Genomic DNA, 24,128 nt, shown 5'->3' on the forward strand with positions numbered 1-24,128 from the left:
ACATCTACATATATTTGAGCACGCACACACAATATAAAGTGACTAACGTACAATTATTTGGCATGGTAGCAGCACTGGGTACTTAGGACTTGTTGCACGGGCAGGCTCAACTCCTTCTCTACTGGACTTGCAAAGAACAACTGGAAAGCATGAAAGCCACGCTCCTGCCATCTGGGCAGGGAGACTAGCAATTACATGCCCTCCTCTCACATTAATGTCTTAACAGTCCCATATAGCGGTCTAGTCCCATATAGTGGCCAAAGAAACCTATACGGGTTCCTGGGACCCGCCACCCATGTCATAGTACAAGTCTGTGTTTCCACTTACCTATTTATTAGAAAAGGGATGAAAATAATTACCCACAGCACCTGGAAGGTTGAAAGGCTTGGTATGCGTGTGTGTATGTATTTGTGTACATACATAAAGTCTCCTGAAAAACATAGGATATATGGGGGCAGATGCTCCATTTAGCCCAGTCCTCCCTCTCCAACGGAGGCCAAGAGTACGCATCTAGAAGGAAGGGTATAAAACCAAAACAAGCCTCTTGTCATACCTTCCCAGATCACTCTCCTTCTCTTCAGTGATTTAGTTGATGGGCTTGTATCGTAGAATCATAGAATAACCCAAGTTGGAAGGGATCCATAAGGATCATCAAGTCCAACTCCCTGCTCCACGCAGGACTACCTAAAACTAAACCGTGGGCTCCATTAAACCTGGAGGTGGGGTTAAATTCAACCACTAAAGCTAGTAACCAAACCAATAAACAATATCCCTAAGTGGTAACAAAATGCAAGCACAACTGTAAATATATTGCAATGTCATATTGAAAAACGGCTTTGTGAACTACGAATACTGAACTGAACGGTTTCTTCGAGGCAATGCTATTTCTCGTATCCACAGGTAGCCCCAATGTCAATCAGAAAAGGGTTGTATAACCAACCAGCAGAGCACAGCACAATATATATGATCAAACCTAGATCTGAAAAGCAGAACAACAGCATGGTGCACCTGAACAAATAAATACTTCGAAGAGGCAGTGCTTATTAGCTTGGGCAGAGTGCCATGCTGTCATACCTATGCCACTTCTCGTTTCTCAAGGTGGTTTGTTCACCGCTAACTTGGGTTCTCTGCACTGTGCTGAACCGTGCAGGTAGTGCTCAGTTTTCTAATCTCTCCTGGACTAACTTCCCCAACAACAGGACCAGATTGGTATTGCAATATCTAATGGCAATACGCATATGCATTACTGCAGCCTGGTGTCTTTTGCTTAAACGTTTTCTGAGATACCAAGGCTTTTGGGAATAAAGGATGACAAAAAAAAATAATTAAACCACTCTGGAAATATGGAGGATTACCCTGCATTCAAAACTGTGCTATTTGTGAGCCCGATCACTGTCTTGAGTTAAAGGTCCATTTCAGTCGATCAGCGTCAGCTCGTGGAAAACCCAACAGGAAAGCTCAAATTAGAAATGAAAACGACCTGCTATCATTCTTCTGAACACATCCAAGTGTGGCAATGTTGGGTAGAATTCAACTCACTTATTATAGCTATCTATAAAGTCTGCATTTAGCCAGGTACCCTTGCTAACCAGTGGATAAAGACAGGAACCTGTAAAGAGAAATTTGTCCCATCATAAGAGGTCTATCAAAGGAGGAGAATAAATCACCCTCTGGAAGGGCCCATTTCTCTTCAGTTATTTTAGGGAAAAATCTAAAATTCTCATTTTCAGATTTCCAAGGTTAAGCAGGAAGGATTTTTACCCTTAGCTGCGACTTTGACCCTGTCAGCTCATGAAGTAGCAATGAGTTGGACCCAAATGCTGCATTCCAGCACTTCAGAGCTTGGAGGACGTTTCAATCCCAGCTCACACCAAACTTGACAGACTTTTCCTGTACGCACATGCTTCTGTTTTGCTGCAGGGGAGGTGTGTGTTGGGGGAATTCCTCTAATACTTTTCTGCTGTAAACTGGTACTCTTTTCTTCCTTCTCATCTGATGGCATTCCCAATATACAGATGGGAAGAATAAAACATTTGGGATCCCTCTATATCTACAAAAGGGAATTACGTATGAATCCCATTAATATTAGCCGAAGTGTTGTGAAGAAATCTGCGCTAAGAAGAGAATAAGACCCTGAATTTAAAAAAATTCAAAGCTCAGACATCTGGGCACCCCCGTCACGAGGACCAACAAAGAAGTAAGGTTTGTAGCACAGCTTATTTTCCCAGCAACAGGATATCTAGCCTGATAAACTCAAGTTGCCTTGACTCAGAAGCAGAAACTATTACAAATTAAACATTTTCAAGGCAGTTTCGCTTTCACTTATCATTTGTTTGGATAGTCAAAAAACAAAACTGGAGTAACTAACAGATGCTCATATAGGAGGGAAAGCAACTTAATTCCATTCATTGTTTTAAATACAACAGAAAGTAATGTTATTCCCATTAGCAGAAATGGATCATGATAGTACTCTTCAAGTCAGTCTAATCTCTGCTGTACTCGGAAGAAAGGTACGGAGAGGATGCCTAAGCATACTTTCCTGTTTTTCTCATTCCACCTGGGGAAGCAGAAAGAGCCTGTGCACAAGCTACTCCCAGTGCATCCAGAGGCACTGCCTGTGGGGTTCTGCAGCGAATTGTCTGCCTACAGGGAAACCTTAGGAAAAGCTTTTAACAGATTCCTGTGAGAAGAATTAAGTAGTTCTTCAGAGAACAGATGGGAGGAGAAAAGAACATTTTTCCATACACTGCACCTGCTCCAGCCTCACATAACTAGATGATTATAGCATTCCTGTCTTAAATCATTCTCAAAAGGGGACCAAGTTTAAACTTTACAAACCTCAAACCCTAATTTAACCAACTAAAATACCACTCAACCCTGTCGAATGCTCTATATGAATTCTTAAATAAATGAGGTAAGTTCTTCTCAAGTGAGGTATCGTATTTATTTTGACTTTAGACCTAAGTCAAATCCTGCAACTCTTTGTGAATAAGAAAGAAAGAAAAAAGAAGTATTTCAAGTGCACTTGCCAGATTCCAAACTGAGTAAACACAATTTTTTCATTTCAGTCCATTTTGCAGTTTCAACAGTCTAAGTTTTCTCCCCCTCTGCCTTAGCTTAGCGAATAATGTTCTTGTTTCTTGTTCCAAAAGTGGTCCTGGTTTTTTTGAAGTAGATTATAAGATTCCTGCGCAGTTTCTTTAAAAATTTAAACCCCTGATTATGAAACCACGCACTCATATACCCAGCTTACATCTGGTTAGTTATTCCCCTGAATTTTTAGTTCTACAGGACTAGTCACACACTTAAATAGTAAGTAATGATAAGTATTCACAAGAGCAAGACCTAAGCTTATAGGTTCCATTAGAATATGGTTCCATTAGAATATGTTCAGGTAAAGAAACTTACCCAAACTCAAAATACTAATACCAGTGTTTATATTACTGTCACTGCTCCAAAAATATAACAAATATGTAACATAAAATGCATATGTAATGTAAATATTTCAATATTTACAAATGCAGTTCCCAGTAGAACCAAGATGTCCCCAAATCAGTGACATTCTCAAATTCCAGAAGAAACAAATCTCCTTTCTGAGCCGTCACATACTGCGAATTGCAGTATCCATCATATAATTTTTATAATTCCTATCGGTAGCTTTTCCTGTTGTTACTACTTTTGACATCGAAAAAGTACTATTCATCAGGGAGTTTAATTTGTTTTATATCCTTTAAACAAGATCATAGACTATCTTCAGTAGTACTCGGCTCAGAAGTACCTGCACATACAGCCCAGACCAGGGCATATAGATGTTACTGGAAGCATTCCCACTTAGCTAAATGGTCTTCGGTGCAGGCTTATTGGGAAACTTCCCGGAGCTGTAAGAATAATTGCACTGAAGCCAATGGAAGTTCTGGGTGTGCCATTAAATGAGAAAGGAATAGGTCCACATGGGCTTGTACAAATTAGAAATACTCTAAACAGACTGCAAATCTCCTGATGATACCTTAATTTGGATTTCTAAACCAGCAATTCCTTCCTCTGCTTTTCACATAACAACATCTTCATTTTGTCCTGCCTTTCACTCGGAAATCTGGTCGCATACATGGTCAAGACCAGGAACATAAAAAATCAGTGTGGAATCCTGAAGCACTATTCACTTCTCTCTTGGGAAAAATTCCCTCTGAGATCAATAAAAGAGTGTGGGCTAAAAAAGCAGCTGAGAATTTATCTAACGTGAATAACGGATGACACGTGATGACACAGTCCTGTGACAGTTTGCCCAAACTGGGAGAACTGACACGCAATAGGATTTTTTCCATGACCTGCCAAATGCCCTTTGACCTCTTTTTAGGGATTTCCTTAGGCCTTCTGCTGGAATTCAACACAGTTCTAAAGTTCAGTGCCAAAAATGCAGACCCCTTACCGTGCTTCACTTTTAAATCTCAGAAAGACACCTGCGTACCTAAACTGTTCTCCTCACTCTGCCAAATACTTTGTCCTGTAAAATGATAAAAAAGGACTGATTTGTCAGCCTAGGCACTGTATTCTGCTGCTGCAAGTATGTATTTCTAAATGTCCGTAAGAAACAATAAGACTAACCTAAAACTGGAGTGCATTACTTATTTCATTTTCTTTAAGAAAAGGGATATTTCACAGAAATGTTTGTATGTCCCAACAAGCTCTTAAAGTAGGAATTCTCCCCAAAGTTTGCCCAATAGGAATGCCACAACATTTTGTTGATGTGTGTATTGCACTTTTCATTAGATGCCACAGAAACAGCCCAGGCTGAAAACCATTTCCGTGGATGGTTTATACCTGTTAAAAGACTAGTAAAACCAATTGCATGAGCAAGAGAAAATCATGTTTACAACAAATAATTCATGCTAGGTATACAGTCAGCTGTTACCGGATGAATAGATTAATATGTATACTGAAAAGTTAGATGGCTTACTCTCCAGCCCATGTTGGAGTATGCACGAAGTGGTACTCGTGTTTACACATAGGAAGTAAAAAAGTACATTTAGATCAGTATAGTTCTATGTAAACTTCATGATGTCAAACATAATTCACCCTCCTTGCTAAGGGACAAGAAGAGTTGCCATCAAGCAAAGCTTGTTGAATGGCATTCATCTCCCGTCCAATCTGCAAAGGGAATGGACCTGAAGTAAACAGAAAAATTCTACATACAATCTTCTTTCTCTATGTCAGAATGAAGATATATTAGGCTATGGAAAAGAGTTTCTGGGAACACAGTGTCTAAACAGTGAAGCAAATCCTCTAGAATAAGATAATAGGGTATCCATTGTTTGTCTCTTTGGAACTTTCCTGTACACAGTTAAAAGCAAGTCTACCAGGACCTGGAAGCCATGCTACCCGCAGAAAAATTCCATGCAGCAAAAAATCATAGAACCATTTGTGTTGGAAAAGACCTGTAAGATCATCGAGTCTAAGCATTAATCTAACACTGCCAAGCCCACCACTAAACCATGTCCCTAAGTGTGACATCCACACGTCTCCTTAATTCATCCAGGGATGGTGACTCAAACGCCTCCCTGGGCAGCCTGTTCCAATGCCTGACAACCCTTTTGTCTTAGGAAAGAAATCTTTCCTAATATCCAGCCTAAACCTCCCCTGGCGCAACTTGAGGCCATTCCCTCTTGTCCTATCACTTGTTACTAGGGAAAACAGACCAGCACCCAACTCTCTACAACCTCCTTTCAGGTAGTTGTAGAGAGCGATGAGGTCTCCCCTCAGCCTCCTCTTCTCCAGACTGAACAACCCCAGCTCCCTCAGCCGCTCCTCATCAGACTTGTGCTCCAGACCCCTCACCAGCTTCGTCGCCCTTCTCTGGACATGCTCCAGCACCTCAATGTCTTTCTTGTAGTGAGGGGCCCAAAGCTGAACACAGTATTCGAGGTGCGGCCTCACCAGAGCCGAGTACAGGGGCACGATCACCTCCCTACTCCTGCTGCCCACACCATTTCTGATACAAGCCAGGATGCCGTTGGCCTTCGTGGCCACCTGGGCACACTGCTGGCTCATCTTCAGGCGGCTGTCAATCAACACCCCCAGGTCCTTTTCTGTGGGGCAGCTTTCCAGCCACTCGTCCCCAAGCCTGTAGCGTTGCATGGGGTTGTTGTGACCCAAGTGCAGGACTCGGCACTTGGCTTTGTTGAACCTCATACAATTGGCCTGGGCCCACCGATCCAGCCTGTCCAGATCCCTCTGCAGAGCCTTCCGACCCTCCAGCAGATCCACACTCCCGCCCAACTTGGTGTCGTCTGCAAACTTACTGAGGGAGGACTCGATCCCCTCGTCCAGAACATTGATAAAGATATTAAACAAGACCGGCCCCAGTACCGAGCCCTGGGGAACACCACTTGTGACCGGCTGCCAGCTGGATCTAACTCCATTCACCACAACTCTTTGGGCTCAGCCATCCAGCCAGGTTTTTTACCCAGTGAAGAGTGTGCCCATCCAAGCCTTGAGTAGCCAGTTTCTCCAGGAGAATGCTGTGGGAAACGGTGTCAAAAGATTTACTAAAGTCCAGATAAACCACATCCACAGCCTTTCCCTCATCCACTAAGCGGGTCACCTTGTCATAGGAGGAGATCAGGTTAGTCAGGCAGGACCTGCCTTTCATAAACCCGTGCTGACTGGGCCTGATCGCCTGATTGTCCCGTACATGCTGTGTGATGGCACTCAAGATGACCTGCTCCATAATCTTCCCTGGCACTGAGGTCAGGCTGACAGGCCTGTAGTTCCCTGGATCCTCCTTCCGGCCTTTCTTGAAGATGGGCGTCACATTTGCTAACCTCCAGTCCACTGGGACCTCACCAGTTAGCCAGGACTGCTGGTAGATGATGGAAAGTGGCTTGGTGAGCACTTCCACCAGCTCCCTCAGTACCCTTGGGTGGATCCCATCCAGCCCCATAGACTTGTGGGTGTCTAAGTGGTGTAGCAGGTCACTAATAATTTCCCCTTGGATTATGAGGCCTTCATTCTGCTCCCTGTCCCTGTCTTCCAGCTGGTACCATGAGAACAACTGGTCTTACCATTCAAGACTGAGGCAAAGCTCTAACACTGCGTCCATTCAGCCAAACAAGGATTCTTTGCTTCCATAGGAATCAGCATCTTCTTCAGCATAATCTAGAACCTGGAATCATTGTTTGCTGTCACCTTACACCCATTTATATGGGCAGCTGTCATCTGTTTGCTCAGCAGACAGGGCAATGAGAAGAGATCCAAATAAATCAATATACATAACATAAAACTATTAATCCTATCCTCAAATCAGTGGCAGGCTCATGAATCTGTGTACCACCTTCCAAAAATACAAGCATTCCTGACAGAAATACCAGCTTTCTTTGGAAATCCTAATGCTCCAGATACAACCTTGCAATAAAAAGCCCACAGCCCTTTTCAGGTCAGTACTATTCTGACCTCCTCCTTTACACAGGCAGAAATAGTCTCAGAGGCCTGTCACAAGTACTACCTTACTTCCGACTCTATCAAGTGACAAAAAATATAATAAGAACCTTGTGAATATTCCCCAGCAAGTAAAAAGAAGAAGCAGCGACTGTACCCCAGCTCTCCTGATCCCCAGTACAGGGTTTTCATCCAGTAAAACATTCTAGGTTTCACGCCTCGTCTGAAAATACCGACATAACTTCTGGATAAATACAGGATCTGTACAGTGATGATGGTGGATGTTGATCCTGGGGAAGTGACTAATACTGACTTTGCAGGTCCTCAACACAATGTCTGGAGCAAAACGGTCACGAGATTCCTTCTGTAGGTTGCCCCTTTAGCGTGCGATGCTGGGAGTGCTCATGGTGTCTATCAGCTGCGCTTGGGAGCCACAGCAGGAAAAAACCTCAAGCAACAGTCAGAAGCCCACAGAGCAGAAGCAAAACCTGTCTTTTGGAAAGGTAGGTCTCACCCAACCTGGAAAGTATTAGAGCATCTTGCTTTCCTGAGTAGGAAGCCCTTCACCTCCATTTTAAGCAAGCCACGGCAAACAAAAGTCTATTCTGTCTCCTACGACATGGCAGCGTCCGACAGTTGAAGTGTTTGCTTCTCTCTCCTCGGAGTAGGGTGCTGCAGATTAGACATGCCTATAGGGGAGAAGAGTGGCTGAGAGCTTAAGACTCGTTTCAGGGGTGACCTGCAGAAGATGGGAGTTTGCTTAGGCACCGCATCACCCCCCTGGTCTGATGAAAGCCTCCGCACCTCCCCTCCCTCCCCTCTCCTTTAATCTCTGCGTGCTGCTCTGCGGAAGGTGCCAACTTGAGAACAGACAGTTCTGAAAAGAAGGCAATTAAAAAAAAAAAAGCACGGTACTATAGAAATTTAAACAACAAGCCCTGTGATCAAAATAATTCATAAAGGGAAGGATTTTATGAAGTCATTTCACGAGCGCACAATGCTTTTTTTTTTTGCTTTGTTTTTTAAATAAATCCGTCAGTACACATGCCAAGGCAACACATCTGAATACAATATCAGCAGACACACCCTGAATCCCTGCGCCTGTGCTCTCCCAAGTTACAGCAAAAGCTAAAAGCTGGGCTTGTTGCCTACATTTTAACAATTATCAATTTATTTCTTTTTGTTTGGGTGCATTAGTTAAAACCGGTTTTTTTCCCCCTCTCTCCCTCTCTCTCCTCCTTTACGAGCGCTTCTTTTCTCCTCCCTTCACCAAAAAACATTAGCTGGAAAATGGATTTTTCTCTTACTGACGGTAAGCGTGCTGTTTAAAAAAAAAAAACATAAAGAGATCTAACTTATAATGAATCCTTCTGGCATAAGGAAGCCTGTTCTAATATCTCTTTATCGGGCTTGAGTGATAGTTTTGCTCAACGAGTATTGACAGGGCCGTCCTGTTTCTCAGGCTTTCATTTTCCCTGAGCTGGAAAAAGGATACAGTGCATTTTCACATTCTCCAAGTCTGCAGTTGTTTTTATATAAGAAGCAATTTGCTTGGGTCACATCAGGTCAAATGGGAAGCCTGCCCAGCTCTTGGTTTTAAAGGAAAAACATACAGAAAGACACAAAAACACAGCAGTTTCCTTCATTAAATTCCACTCTACCTGCCATGGGCTTGCAGCCACAATGGAATTTCCCACCCTGGCTGACCATAGCTAAACTTTTATTTTTAGGTGTTGGTGGTTTTGTGTTTTTTTTTTTCTCCCTTTAAATAAAAAGTCTTATTAGTTTTCTTTCAAGTGAACTCTGAGGTAAGGGTTATTAAAGTCAATGCAATTGTCCATTTTGAAAAATAAATAAATTAATCAAAGCCTACACAGGAGTGGGGCCAAATGCCGAAGTCCCTATTGAAGCCCAGATTCTGATCTCTGTTACAATGCTGTAAGTCAAAAGCAACTTGTTGGAGTTGCGCCTGGGTAGAAGATCAGGCTCTTGCCTCAGTTTTTAACTCATTTCTCACTCGGGGAAAAACTCGGCTGACTTCGGCGCAAGTTTGCCTGAGTTAAGACTGCCTGTGAAGCACAGCGTGACGCCTGTCTCTGCAATGTGTGAGGCGGTCTGCTGAGCTCTTCCAAACTCGCAGTGGCTTTGACGCTTTGAAAAGAGTGGCACCCAAATAACTGCCTTTCTTATTACTTAGTCATTGCAAAGGTTACCGGCACTAGGAAAGCTTACTCCCCAGGAAAAGGAAAGCAGCCGCAATCCTTCCTCAGCCTCCCAATCACCGAAACCTGAGATGAAATTCCACCCTGAACTGCAAGAAGAAGATGCTGAGGGAGTGACTCAGCGCGTACATTTTTAAGAACAATAGATCGCGAAGACGCTTCACTGATTTCAGTATAGCCCTATGGAGAACCAAAGATAGTTGCTTGCTTTGCTTTGACTAGGATTTCATTGTACACACAGGCAAGGGGGGAAACAAAAAAAAAGAAAAAAAAAAAAAGGGATGCATCCTGAACCAGAGGTGAGGCTCGCTCTTTTAAGATGCTAAAAAGGTGTTTAATTCGAATTCGGATCCATCTAGCTATCAAATCATTCGTACCTGGCCTCTCCCTGCTAAACGCCCAGCTAACCCCACTGCTTTGCTACTAAGTTTGCATTTAACTGCAAACACTATCATTAAATTTGCAGAACAGTTTCCATTCAGACTGTTTGTAACTTTCTGCAAAGTTCTCCTCTCGGGCTGAAAGACTGCCCTCAAATGAATGATGCAAAGTATAAGGCAAATTGGGGGCAGGTGGAAAGAGAGTAGTGGAGGAGCTACTCAGCCTTGAATTACAAGTGGGTGGCCCCCTCCCTTTCTCACCATTTCCTCCACCCTGAAAAGCCATTCAGCTTTTTTCTATAATAAATAAAAAAAAAAAAAAAAGGAAAAAAAAAAGGAGGCAGGGGGGGAGAACAGTTGGCTCAATGCCCCTGTATCCTCTGTTTTCCAGACACTCATGTGTGAAACAATGGCAGTTTTGCCTGAATCAGGGCTGAGGATTGCTGGACTTGGCGTTTGAATGATTTTTTGGACTTACTATCGTGACTTTCATCCAGAGATCACAAAGGGTTTTGCACTATTTATCACACTGGGCAGACCTTTGAAGCAGTTTGAGCCATATGATAGCAGAGTCACTTCTTCCCTTGCAGTCTCCTTTCCCCGGCAGTCTAAGAAACAAATGAGTTTTTAAAAATTTCATATACTCTCTTCAGTTTCAAAGGCTGGCTAGTAGGAAATGGCAAAGTTCTCTTCATTTTATTTTCCTACGGTCAAATGGTTCTTTTCTTCTTCTTTTCTCCCTGCTCTCCCTGGGGTCTGTTTTTCTAGTTGATTCACCTATTATCCCTCTTTATACAATCAAATTTCTCTCCTCAGCTTGTCATTGTGCTCAGGCCATATTGTGCTCTGTCACCTCCAACTCCTTTCCTTCAGAAACTCCACACCCCAATTCCTCTTTAAAGTTGCTTGCTGAAGCATTTGTTCTTTCAGCATCGCCATACGTTTATAAACTGGAGATTAGTTCACTTTGTCTGCCTTCCAAAGCCATTTGCTGCTTGAGACCATTTCATGGGCTTGTCTATTCATGTGGATAAACAAAAAAACCTCAGCTCTAATGTGACTTCGGAAGAGGAAACAGCAGTTGCATGGAACAAATACCAGTGAGGGTGAACTTAGTCACAGTTTTTATTGGTGCTGCCCCTGCCTGAACTATTCTACTCCGACACACCTTCAGACCTTGCAAGTTAAAAGGATGATATCCCTTTTTTCATAGAACCGAGTGACCTACCGTAACATTTGGCTCGTGATTCCAGCATTTCTATACTGAAGAGTCCCTAGTCTCACAAACTTCTGTCTAGATGATTAATCTGAACACTCTGCAGTTCCCCAGAGCAGTCCATTATTTCCCACAAAGCCTTTAAAACTTTCTACTAAACTAAGGATTTTGAAGTGACGTCTGGCTAGCAGATGTGCTTATTCTGGAACGTTTAGATATCTTCCCTCAAAACAAGAGCCCTTTCCACAATTTAAATTCAAGTCAATGACAAAGTTCCAATTGATTTAAAAAGATAGGCTCAACTCTTGAAACAGGGAACAGGACCTGAGTATCAGACACTTTGTATGTAACATCAGAATATATAATGCAATTCCACTCTCCAGATGTATTCATCAAATTGCGTTGATTATTTGCGGCTTAAAAACACGGTAGGAGGCAAAAAAAAGGAGTTTTCAAATGGTTTACAGGAGAAATGATGGCTAAAGTTAGAGGTAGCCCAGTTAGCTACCTTGAGCTGCTGTCCCTTGAGGTCATTCAAGGTGTGTTGTTTACGGCAGAGTTTCCTTCCAGCTCCTCTGGAAGGGTCTTGTCCAATTTGCAAGACACCCTGCGCCCCATTTCTCTGCTTTAAACCCCTTGGACCTGCATTTCCCCTTGCAGCGATGTAGAGTGATGACACCCTCCAGGCTTCAGGGTCTAGATTCACATCTGCGAGACTCAGAGGAAAATAGGATCCTCTCTATGCAATCGTAAATGGTATGAAGTGGATAGAGGTGAGAACCAGAACTTTTTGCATATCTGGTGCAAACCTCTACACGGTAAATACCTCATCACAGACTAATGATCTATCAGAGAGCGAACTGGGAAATCAGGTGTGCCACTGAAATCTTAAAGAAATATTTGCCAGTAGAGCTTCGATTCTGGTCAGGGAAACTTAGCAGCCTTAAACACCACAACCGACTAAATAAATGACTTATGATTTTATAAATGACAGCAGGAATGACTGTAATTATGCCTATTAGCAGATAAAAATGTCTCTGAAGGATTGGATTGGGGGGGCTTGTAAAGGAAAACAGGAAACGGGCTCATTGAACACATCTGTGGCGCATGGTTAATCTAAGCCGAAGCCTTGCGTATGTTCATTTTCCATGCCAAGCATGATCATCATAAGACATGATTATATTCTATCACTTCTAGGGGTTATAGCTTGAACTACTATAGAGAAGTAGCTTAAAATTATAATCATGTTAGGATATTACACATTTTCTTAAAGATGTGCTTAGCAATTCCATCTTTTGAGTGCTTCAACAATATTCCCAGAATCAAGCCTTTAAAATGAACTACTTCATTATTTGTGTTGCTTAGGAGTTTTCTGAAGACAGTAGAAAACAAGTTTCAAATATGTTACAAGTTCTTCTCTATAACCTGCTTTTGCTGCATAGATTTTGATTGACATCCCACCTATTTTATGATTTTTATAGCCCTCGAGAGAGTGGTAAGCACTGGAAAGAGAAAGTAAAGAGATATTAATCAATCCTACCTCAACGATTTGAGTATTTAGGATGAAATCATGGGTCCAGAAAGAAAACATTTACCATTGATTTCAATATATCTGGGATTTCAGCTTTCTTATTTGCTTAAATTGTAGATAATTTAATTACTAAAGTACCTAATTGATAAAATAACTGGGCAGAGGTAAAAGCTCACTAACGATAACTTAACCACCAACAAAACCAATATTTACCCTTTTAATTCTTTCACCTCGAGAGCAACTAGCCTTCCCACCTTTAAAGCCATGCACCATACCTAATCTCTATACAGCTGAAAGCCACAAGGCACATTCCACAGAATAAGATAGGAGGTACGGGACCTCCAAAAGCAATTCACAGGTTGGAGATCACAAACTCTCTCAAGAGTCCTGCTGTTTTACTTGCACAACTGGGCTGAGCTGAGCTTGCAGCTGGGATGCTGGGTGAGCTGCTAATGTTGGCCTCCCTGGTCACCCCAGTGAGGGACGGAAATGATTCAGCAGTGCCCTGTGCCAGCACAGCCCTGCTGTGCATCATACATCATCCCTCCTCAGCCCTGCCGCTGGGCTGAACTCGACATGCTCACATGCCTGAGTACGGCTAAACCCAAAAATCTTTGCTATCACTATTAGGAGACCTGTAGATTAAAGGGTCTATACCGTTTGCTGTGCTGAAGGGTAGATATACCTGGGCCAGCTCAGGGCAAGCAGAAATAAGCCCCGTAGGGGTCTTTAATAGGGGAGCTCAATTAGCTGCCTAATAGGAATATTTGAAGATTTTATGAAAAAAAAATTCAGTGCAAGGCTGACTTCGTAAGGTAGGTGAGGATACCCAGACTTCACAGATTCATAGAATCATTAAAGTTGGAAAAGACCTGTAAGATCATCAAGTCCAACCATCAACCCAACACCACCATGCCCACTAAACCATGTCCCACAATGCCACGTCCACACGTTCCTTGAACACCTCCAGTGATGGTGACTCCACCACCTCCCTGGGCAGCCTGTTCCAGTGCTTCACCACTCTCTCAAATTAATTAACCACTCTCTCTTCTAATTTAAATTTCATCAGAGTCACCACAACTTACATTTTTGTTCACATTTCAGAACCTGCCAAGACTATCCTTTTTATTATTTTAATATTATTATGAGACCATCCTTTTTATTCTTTTAATATTATTATCATTATTTTCCCAAAACGTGCAATTCCTGCATCAAGAAGAGCTAGCTGGGTGTTATGTTTGAGATGCTAGGGCTGTATGAATTCTCTAGAAATAGTCACCTTTCACTTGCTCAGAATGGCAAGTTTCAATGAGATTTTCCTTGCTTTAATCGGTTTGAGCTAGCTCTTTGGCATTCTCTTATAAATAATAGAAGCTACACACCGCACTTTTATAACATCATTCATCTAAGGATCTCATAACTTAATTAAGAGGGACATTGTCAGGTTAAAAATCATATATTTTTTATTAAGTAATTTCCTTATCTATGTTACTAATAACATTTTAGGCTATTAAGCTGAAACAAATTCTTAAAATCTAATTTCACATCTACTACTAGCGTGTATATATTACATATACACACAGCTGGTTTACTTTCTGAGATATTAAAACAGATGTGCTAGCTTTACTTCTTTTTCAAGTTGGTTTCATTTACAGATTTTCATGTGTGAACAATGCTCGTACTTCAGAGTGGTATAAACACTCCACGAGAACATTTAGATGCAAACAAAACCCCATGTTAACATGTAAGAAAATAAAACATATGTTTTTTGTTAATGTAAGACTTGCAAGGATTCAACAACAATAAAACTTTAATTTTGGAGAAAACTATCTAACACTGTATGGTGGTTATTTTCATTTTCTCTGAAGGGAAGGTGACAAGTACTACTTCAGTATTGCTTAATTATGGGAGAGCGCAAATCTGTCTGCTGAGAGGGAATACATCATTGAGAAATGCGTTCAGCTATATTTGAGCCTTTTCAGATATCCAGAATTGTGCTGTTACTTCACTGAGGCTTAAAGCAGAGGTTTGCTTTTGATGGGAGAAGTTAGCTGTGGGGAAAGTTAGCATAATGAAGTTTCTACCTGTCACAGTTTAGTTAAACCGTAAGTTGTTGAAGTCTACGCAACACTTCCATAATAGGCGGACAGTACCTACAACACTGCGGGGTCTCTTGGAATCTATATAAATAAAGTGGAACATCAAAAACTACAGTACGTATTTTTCCAACCTTCACTTAATAGAGGGGAAAGCTAAGACACATGATCAAAGTCACACAGTGAGTTGAGGATAAAACCAAAGTAAAATCCAGAGCCTGCACCACTCACTCCTCACTAAACTACTTAGTTTCTTCCTGACATTTCAATGCATTTTATACGAAGAACAACAAAAAAGCTATTCTTCATTTGTAGTCTTACTACCTAATACAACAAGGAAGATGGGGTTTTGACATCCAGCAGGTCATTTTGCTTAGAAAGAGATTCCTTCTCTTTCCTCCGTTCTCTAGGTTCAGTGATCAGCAACGCCGGTGTTCACTTGCAGATCCAGAGCTCCCGCCCCACAAGCCAAAAGGAGGTTTACCTCTCATTTTGCTTTTCAACGGCCCGTTGCTCAGACATCAGTCCCAGAAGACATACTGCCAACTACTAAACCTTTTTAGCAGGTGGGGGTTGAAATGGGAAGCAGATCACGGAGTCAACAGCAGTGAGTCAGCTCTGGCTACTGTTTAAAAAGAAAACTGCAATAAAACTGCAAATAATAAATACAAATAATAAAACATACAGCCAAAAGGCCTCTCAGGAGCCGGTCAGGAGCCATCAAGTGTGCCAAAGCCAACTCTAAAGAATGGTAGTGCAGCCTGATATTCAAAACCAAACACAACACTGTGCAGAAGAATCCCTTAGATGAGAAACACTAGTGTTCTTCAGCACTAAATGAGACTGTCTTCAATCTCAGCTGCAAATGCTACACGCTCAAGGTTAATCAGTTCTGTAGCACAGAGACAACATGAAATTAGGCCAAGGACCACCTTCCACCACAGGAAGAATTGAAGAAACACATCGTTATTCTGCCTGAAAATGTGTTTTACCCAATAAATGTGTGAGCTTTCAGAGGTACCCTTTTGCTGTGTGACCACAGTAGCGGGACTTCAATGTCTATTTGTTTGTTCATAGCCAAACCTCTGATAACCTCCAGTAACCTCTGATTCGCTGATAAAACTTCCATTATTTCACCTTAACTTCATCTTACGTCAGTGTCAAATACACCTGCATGAGAGCCATAGTTCTCATAAAGAGCAGGAAAGTGTATCCAAGATGCTACAAAACATGGATCCCTAAGCCAGGATTAAATTTTTTGGTTACAGGCTTTTCATGTTGCACCTCTTCAGGATCCAGGACGTACCAGCTGAGAACCCACGGCCTGGGTCTGAATGGCAGCATTGCAGTGTCAGCTGCCGACCAGACGGAAAGTTGCGTCATGGGCTTGGTTAAGTCTTTCAAATTATCGGTGTTTCCTTTTCTTAATTTGTCATGCGCAAGACGTGTCTTGAGAGACTGTGCTTTAGTACTTTGAAATCCAACTATCATTACGTTCATCTCAGCCAAACTAGCCAGTGACAACTACAGATAGGGTAGTGTTTTTCAAAAATGTATTTGTGTCTTTCTGTTGGTGTCTTAAAAGTATGAGGTCTGATTATTCTGGTACTAATGTGTATAATTGTCTCATTAATCAGCCCAGACCTTTTTCAACTGTATGTATGCTTCAGCGGTGATGGTATTTTTCAAGTAATGCAATTTTTAAATGTCACACTCATATACGTCTGAAGATACCTTACTTCCTCACCGGCCATTCCTAAGACCAGAATACTGAATTTAAAAGGTAACTTGTCTAATACAGCAAAATCAATCCTGAGAGTCATGCGCAGCTATCGCTCTCCATGCCCACTTTAAGGCTATGTTAATGCCCAGAAAGCAAATTTAGTCCTGTATTTCTGTGCCTAGGGGGTTTTCTCTTAAAGTTTAAAAACAAATCCCTATAGTTTACTGATTTAAAAATAATACTGAAGCCAAAGTAAAAAAAAACCCAAGACACTAAGACCCGATATAACTTAGAGTACACTTTTACTGTAATTACTGAGGAAAAAATAATAGCAAACCAGCTGTACCTATTTACAGAGGAATTTAAGCCAGACTCTGGGGTGTGCTATCCTTATCTCATGGATAGGCTGAGGACACAAGGAAGACGCTCACAGTACAGTACTCTTACATTGCTAAAATCATTAGCCAGAGCAACCACGAGCCAATGGCCTCATCCCTTTCCACATAAAGGCTGAAAATTTCCAGTTGACCATTATCCTAAAATAATCCTGTTAAGGCCATCGCATGGTGATATTCGTTACGTGTGTCCAGTTCAAAGGTGTTGCAAAACACAGGTAGAGAACTTGGTTTTTCAGAGCTGAGCCTTAACAACCACATACTCAGATTTGTAGTGCTGATTACACAGGAAACGAAATGAGTTTCTATGTTCCAGTAGCTGAAAGCAAATACGATCGTATTCCACACCTTTCTCTCCTTTGCCCATTATTTTTTGGGCTCACACATACACTAGCCCCCCACAACCATGCATAGTCTCACTTACTTTCTCCCTCACTCCTGCATTCCTCCAACCTCTCCCTCCATAACCAGCTATCTACCCATGGTTTTATAAGGTGTTCATCTTCTCCCTTCTCTCTTTGGCCATCGCATGAGCCCCTGGCAGGACCTCCCACCCCAAAGCCACCCTCCTGTTAGGTCATGGAGAGGCCGAGTAAGGCAGTAGTTGCTGCAGGAATTCCCCGCTGACCGTGGGCCCTCCAGGGTTCATGCAAAGGACTAAAACGCAGAGTCTTTTGGTCTGTGTTTGACTGAGATTGTCATCAGACAATATAGCCACTAATTATAACTTTGCCTCGTCTTTCACCTCTCCCTGAAGCAGTTTCCTCTCTTCCCTACGAAGAGAGCTAGCAGCAGTGAAGTACATCCTTCGGGTATGTAAGGAAGCCCTCCTTCATTAAATGCTATGAAGTGTTTTGATATCCTCAGAAGCGTGGTGTTATTCAAGTGCTAATCACTCTAGTCTTCAGTATGTCCAAAATGATTTCGCTTGTTACCAAAAAGCTCCGTTGTCACACATTACATTGCCATTGCACTGAAAAATAATTAACAGCCTACATTTTGGGGTCCATTATTTGAGCTGTCTGACTGACTAGGGAATTATCCAGAATTCCCAAGTTTTCAGTGGAGAAATTAGAAAACATTAAAAAGGTAGGCCAGGGAACAGCCCTATGAAACAACGCGTACGAAGAATGAGAAAAGAGACCATTCCTTCCAAGCGCTAAGACAAAGCAGTAGGTAAAAGTCAAAGTAATCTGATGTAACAAGCAATCTATATGATAATTCAAGAAGGTAGCCTTTTAGATGGAGTCCCAAAGATTATCTAACTCAAGTATTCAGTAAACAATTCTTAAACATCTAGAAACCCAAAAAGTTATGAAGAACAGCACGTAGTGCTCAAAACAGAAGATGTATCACACAATATACCATTCTATATTTCAAACACCACATAAAACCTGATGTATACAAAAGAAGCAATCTCTAGTACTTGGAGCACTAGAAAATGAGGAATTCACCATCTCCCCTCTTGCTGGTGCAGAACCTCTTTACCTCTTTGCCTCTCTGGATGCAACCAACTTTATCAGCTTGAAGTCTGGCTAACACAATCACTGTTACACATGTAAGTTAGAGAGTCAATATCCTTGGCTGACCCCGGCAAAACCAGGTGGGACTGAAACTCTGCATCCAATCCACCAGATGATGACCTGCATCACTTCCTTATCCTTCAGAGCTCCCAGATTCAGTTAGCTCACATTGGGCAAGTACTTCAATTACCAAAAAACACCATCAACCCTCCTCCCCTCCAAAAAAAACCCCACCACCACCACAACAACAAACTTAAACCACAAAAAAACCCTAGGTAAAGTACCAGTGGTACAGAAAATGCAAATAAATAAGTAACTAAATACCCCCCCAAGCTTTCAACAGATACATAAGTAAGCTTCAAATTGGCACAAGACCAAATCCTTAGCTGGAGGTAGAGGAGCAAACGTCTTGTAAAGGCAGCACAGGTATGTTAAGAACCTGAACCCCAAGATCAAACTCAGTCTCTGAAGAGCAGCAGTCTGGGAAGGGGCATCTTTCAAAGACTCTTTCCTTACATTCCAAAACTGTTTTTTCTTACAGTCTAAAAGCTGTAGAAAGTCGTCTTCCTTTTCTTTCCAGTTTCAGCTCCTGACTTCCATCACTGCCAGCCAGGCCGGCACCCAAGGCACTCAGCCTCTAGCCGCTGTGGAATTTCTCACCCTGGCACCACATGCCCAGCTGTGCTCTTGGAAGTGGAAAATCTGACAGCATTGTCTGAAAGACACAGCTTGGGATAATTGTTCCTCATAGTTCCCCTGTCAGTGAATATTACCATATTCCTCTTACGGGAAGGCTGCTGTACCTTTCATATTCCTCCGCTCCCAGTCACGGAATTCCTTCTTGCCTTTAAAGCAGCAGTTAAATGCGTTATGATGTGAGAAAAGGTTTAAAAATCACATGCAGATTAAAGCTAGAATCTCCATAACTGTACCTGCTTTAATAAGTTCTTTGTGCAGCATAAACATGGGAAGAGGAGGAAAAGGAAACCAAAAGGTACCTATGTTTATGTAACACAGATGGATGTCCCTCATGCCTGTAAAATCCTTATTGTATAAATAAAAGACATAGATTACACTTGTTTTAATGCAGGAAAGAAAAATCCCTATTACGCTACAAAAACTTTGGCGTAAATTTTAAACAAAACACAGAAAGGAAAGCTGTGCAGCACCTCCCAGCCAGGCACATATCTGGCGCACACTCAACAGATCCCAGTAGGAGGAACCATTTTCATCACAGATCCATGCTTTCTACCTTCAGTTCAATTAACATCATTCATCATGTCGAACTTTGGTATCTACCTAACTTCCTTGCAAGGCTACTGTTAGCATCGTGCCTGAGTTCCTCTTGACCTCCAGTGCCTCCCCGCCCTGCCCGGGGGGCAGAGTGCCCTGCTTCCCCAGGGTCCTCCGGCAAAGCACGGGAAACAGCCCAGAGCTGATGTGTTTCAGGCTAGTACCCTGACAACCTCACCGTCCAGTTTTTCTCTCAAAGCCATGCCGCGCGTATTTTTTTTTTTTAGGGACACAGAACTGAAAAAACAGACACCAACGAAAATCCCGCTCACTGCAGCGGGACAAGGGCGGCACTTTCTAATGTTCTCCACTGATTTTCCTTCCCTTCTCCCCGTCCCTCGCCCCAACCAGTGATGTTGTATCTGGATTGATGGGCTGAGGCCAATTTTATGTGGTTTAATAAGGCCAAGTGCTGGGTCCTGCACTTGGGTCACAACAACCCCATGCAACACTATGGGTTTGGGGACAAGTGGCTGGAAAGCTGTCCCGCAGAAAAGGACCTGGGGGTGTTGATTGACAGCCGCCTGAAGATGAGCCAGCAGTGTGCCCAGGTGGCCAAGAAGGCCAACGGCATCCTGGCCTGTATCAGAAACAGTGTGGCCAGCAGGAGTAGGGAGGTTATTGTGGCCCTGCACTCGGTGCTGGTGAGGCCGCACCTCGAATACTGTGTTCAGGTTTGGGCCCCTCACTACAAGAAAGACATAGAGGTGCTGGAGCGTGTCCAGAGAAGGGCGACGAAGCTGGTGAGGGGTCTGGAGCACAAGTCTGATGAGGAGCGGCTGAGGGAACTGGGGCTGTTCAGTCTGGAGAAGAGGAGGCTGAGGGGAGACCTCATCGCTCTCTACAATTACCTGAAAGGGGGTTGCAGAGAGGTGGGTGTTGGCCTGTTCTCCCAAATGACTAGCGACAGGACAAGAGGAAATGGCCTCAAGTTGCGCCAGGGGAGGTTCAGGCTGGATATTAGGAAAAATTTCTTTACTGAGAGAGTGGTGAAGCATTGAAACAGGCTGCCCAGGGAGGTGGTGGAGTCACCGTCACTGGAGGTGTTCAAGGAACGTGTGGGTGGCACTGCAGGACATGGTTTATTGGGCATGGTGGTGTTGGGTTGATGGTTGGACTTGATGATCTTATAGGTGTTTTCCAACCTTAATGTTTCTGTGATTACTTTCAAGTCATCGCCCTTTTTTTGGAATGCTAGCCAATGCTTAAACATTCATGTCACTGGAGACCGTCAAACCCGAAGTCATGACTGGAGGAACATTCTCTCTGCTGCTTCCTTCCGTTTCTTTTGCTACAGGTAAAGGTGCCATTGTTATTCAGAGGAGAACAAACAACATTCCTCCTTTACTCAGAAAACTTGAACGACAGTTTCTCTGAGCGATTTTCCACCCTCGTATTTGTGCATGCTGCTGTAATGGCAAGCCTTCCGGTGATCTCATCTTAACACTTTTAGGTGAAAGCTTATGTTAACAGAGCAAACCAAGCGATGCAGTTTCATACCACCTTGGCCTGGTTCCACGCCAGGCCTGATCTCCCATCTGAAATGGAGATGAGTCAATATCAAAATAAGTTAGGCAAAACCACTTAAGTATTACACTGGTACCTCAAAGTAACTTTGGTGATCCAGAAACCATAAATAAATAGCTGATGCCCAGGTGTGGGAAGCAATGCTGTTGGTAATATATTAAGTGATATTCTTTCTTTTGATTAAGTAGAATAATATCCATAGTCTCTATCTCTTTCAGTCGTCCCAACAAGTCTCGCCTCCATTTGTTTCTACACAGAAGTAGGTGCAGCCTAGCTATTCACGCATCACTATGTCTCTTCCAAAAATTAGTCATGATGTGAGGTGATTAATAGATACGTTAAAGATTGTAATAGAGCACTTAAAATGGAGGCACACAAAATCCCTAGGCATTTAATGGAATTTAGGCCAAAATATATATAAAACATGCATAAATAATACATGTATTTAGTGCAATGGATGCCTTTTCCTATATGTTTTGTATGTTATGAATTGAAAGAAATGAAAAAACATGAAGCAGATACAAATACATGCACACACAGAGCGAAAATTATGTGGCCCTTTCTAGCATGAAAAGGAAATTATTAAAAGTTGGATAAACAACAACGGAGGATATGACAGGGGCAGCTGGAGAACCACACTGGGGGACAGAACTTCTAAGTGAATCCACACAAAAAAATGTCTCCCCTGACAATCCGTTGTTCTTCAAAGAGAATAATGATTCTAGAGATGAGTTTGCATTTGTCTTCGGATGTCACAATAAATGCTAAGAAAGCAGCTGAATGAGGGTTATTATTTCCTCTGAGCAACGAAGGATTTGGGTAGACTGTCAGAACACCAGCACCCGCAATCTGAGGGCAGACAGAAAGCAACAGCACGCTAGCAGGAAGCTCAGAATCTGTCCCGGGCCCTGGGAAAGGAAGATGAAAGAGGCCATAGGGCAAACTGGAGATCTAAGAAAGGTAGATCTAAGAACCACAACTGCAAGGCAGCTGTTAAATCACGAGGGAAGTAGGAGCGTTGTTTGAGAAAGCGATCACAGGAGGCATAATGTTTTCCAAGACCAACAGAACATAAATGCATGCGAATAGGCGGAGAATGCGCTCCACAGAGGTCTACGCTACTTCGTTGGAATAGCTCAGCCAGTTTGGGGGTACTGGGGCTGCATCCAAGGCCTTGCCCTATCCACACACCCACTACCCTGAGCACAGCAGAAAGGACTACTAACTCCTCGGTGCTCAAGAGTATCAACAGCTATATTATGGGCTATCTAACCCTCCCTCTCCAAATGAGCGTGCTGGGCAGAACATAAATCCTGCCCTACCTCTGAGTAACAAGATGCTTTTCCAACTGGCCTGATGGACTACTTGGCCTGATGATGACTCTCACAGTCAGATGTGCAATCTACCCTCTGTCTCACCATTGGTTTGGACTCATTGCCTATATACTCTAATACCCACGACTCCAAGAGATAAAACAGAGATTTCTGTTTGACTGTAGAAGACGGTACGTTACAGACAATAGGTAAGCCACGTCCTTGCACCTGCTCTTTGCAGAACCTGCCCTTCCCACTGCACACTCTTCCCTGCAGTGCTCCTATATGGAGGAAGACAACTGTAAATGACACAAGAAGTAACCTTTAAGGTCACTGCATAGCAGCTGGAAAAAAAAATATCACAAACTGACCCAAAAAGTAGGGTGTATCCTGTCCCACTTGGTCGGGCTGCTTTGGAGTGTTGGTGTCACAACACTAAGAACCCTGTTTCATTATTTGCTAACTTCTACGGCACATCTGAATATCTTGATTTAATCAGATCTAAGGCTAAAATGGGCTATGGATTGTGTTATGAAAGCATAAAAATAGGGTTTTTTAAATCCACAGCCCTGCCCCCCACCCCCACACAGTTCTATCAAAACATACCCAGGAAAATGTTTATGAGTTATAATCTTCTCACCTAGGCTTAGTTTCCCGTATATATTTCAAATGCCATTCCTCAAGAACATGCACATACAAAAATCTAAGAATGCAGGCGGGGTCTACATGGACCTGAGCTCCAAATTTTAGATGTGAACCATGTTATCTTCTTGTACCTTTGGTCTTTCAGGTTGCCCCATTACAGGCGGGTTACGAGATGAAGCTGAGACTGAAGCTGAATGAAGGGGAACCCCACTGGAGTGCTGCTTTTTCTGTATGTGAAGTTGCTCACAATTAAGGGGAACTCAGAATCACAGTTTAATTTGGCATTTTCAGAGCTGAGATTTCTTCATTTCAAAGACTGAGCTCAGTCTGCAAATTTCAAAGTATCTAGCACACTGTAAAAAACAAGAAAATGGAGCAATCACCAGAAGAGAGTCAAGTGCTTAAACTAGGACAAAGTAATAACTGACATGGAACTGGGACTTTCCCTGTTTTCACTCTCACAATCCTGTGGTAAACCATTTCACTTCGTCTTTGGTTTAATTTAAGAAAAAAATTATTGAAAACTCTCATGCTCGGAATGAGTATATATTAATCTTTTGTTCTGAGTAATAAGGTGCAAAGAAATGTAGTCCTGGCAGGATACTAATTTCTGATGTTGTCAATTAAAAAACTTCTCCTGGTGTTTTGAATGGAAAAATCTCCCAGAAAGTGTTTTTATCGAAGCACCCAGTTCCAAGTCCTGGATTATTAGGTTAAGCTCTGTCAGCAGAGAGACCAATACAAATGCTTTTCATACCATCTGCCTCGATGCCTTGACAGAAAAATAAAGAAGAGGAGAAAATATGTAGGTCCAAACCTCTCTGATTTTAACC

This window comes from Gavia stellata, chromosome 1, assembly GCF_030936135.1.
Source record: "Gavia stellata isolate bGavSte3 chromosome 1, bGavSte3.hap2, whole genome shotgun sequence".
NCBI lineage: Eukaryota > Metazoa > Chordata > Aves > Gaviiformes > Gaviidae > Gavia > Gavia stellata.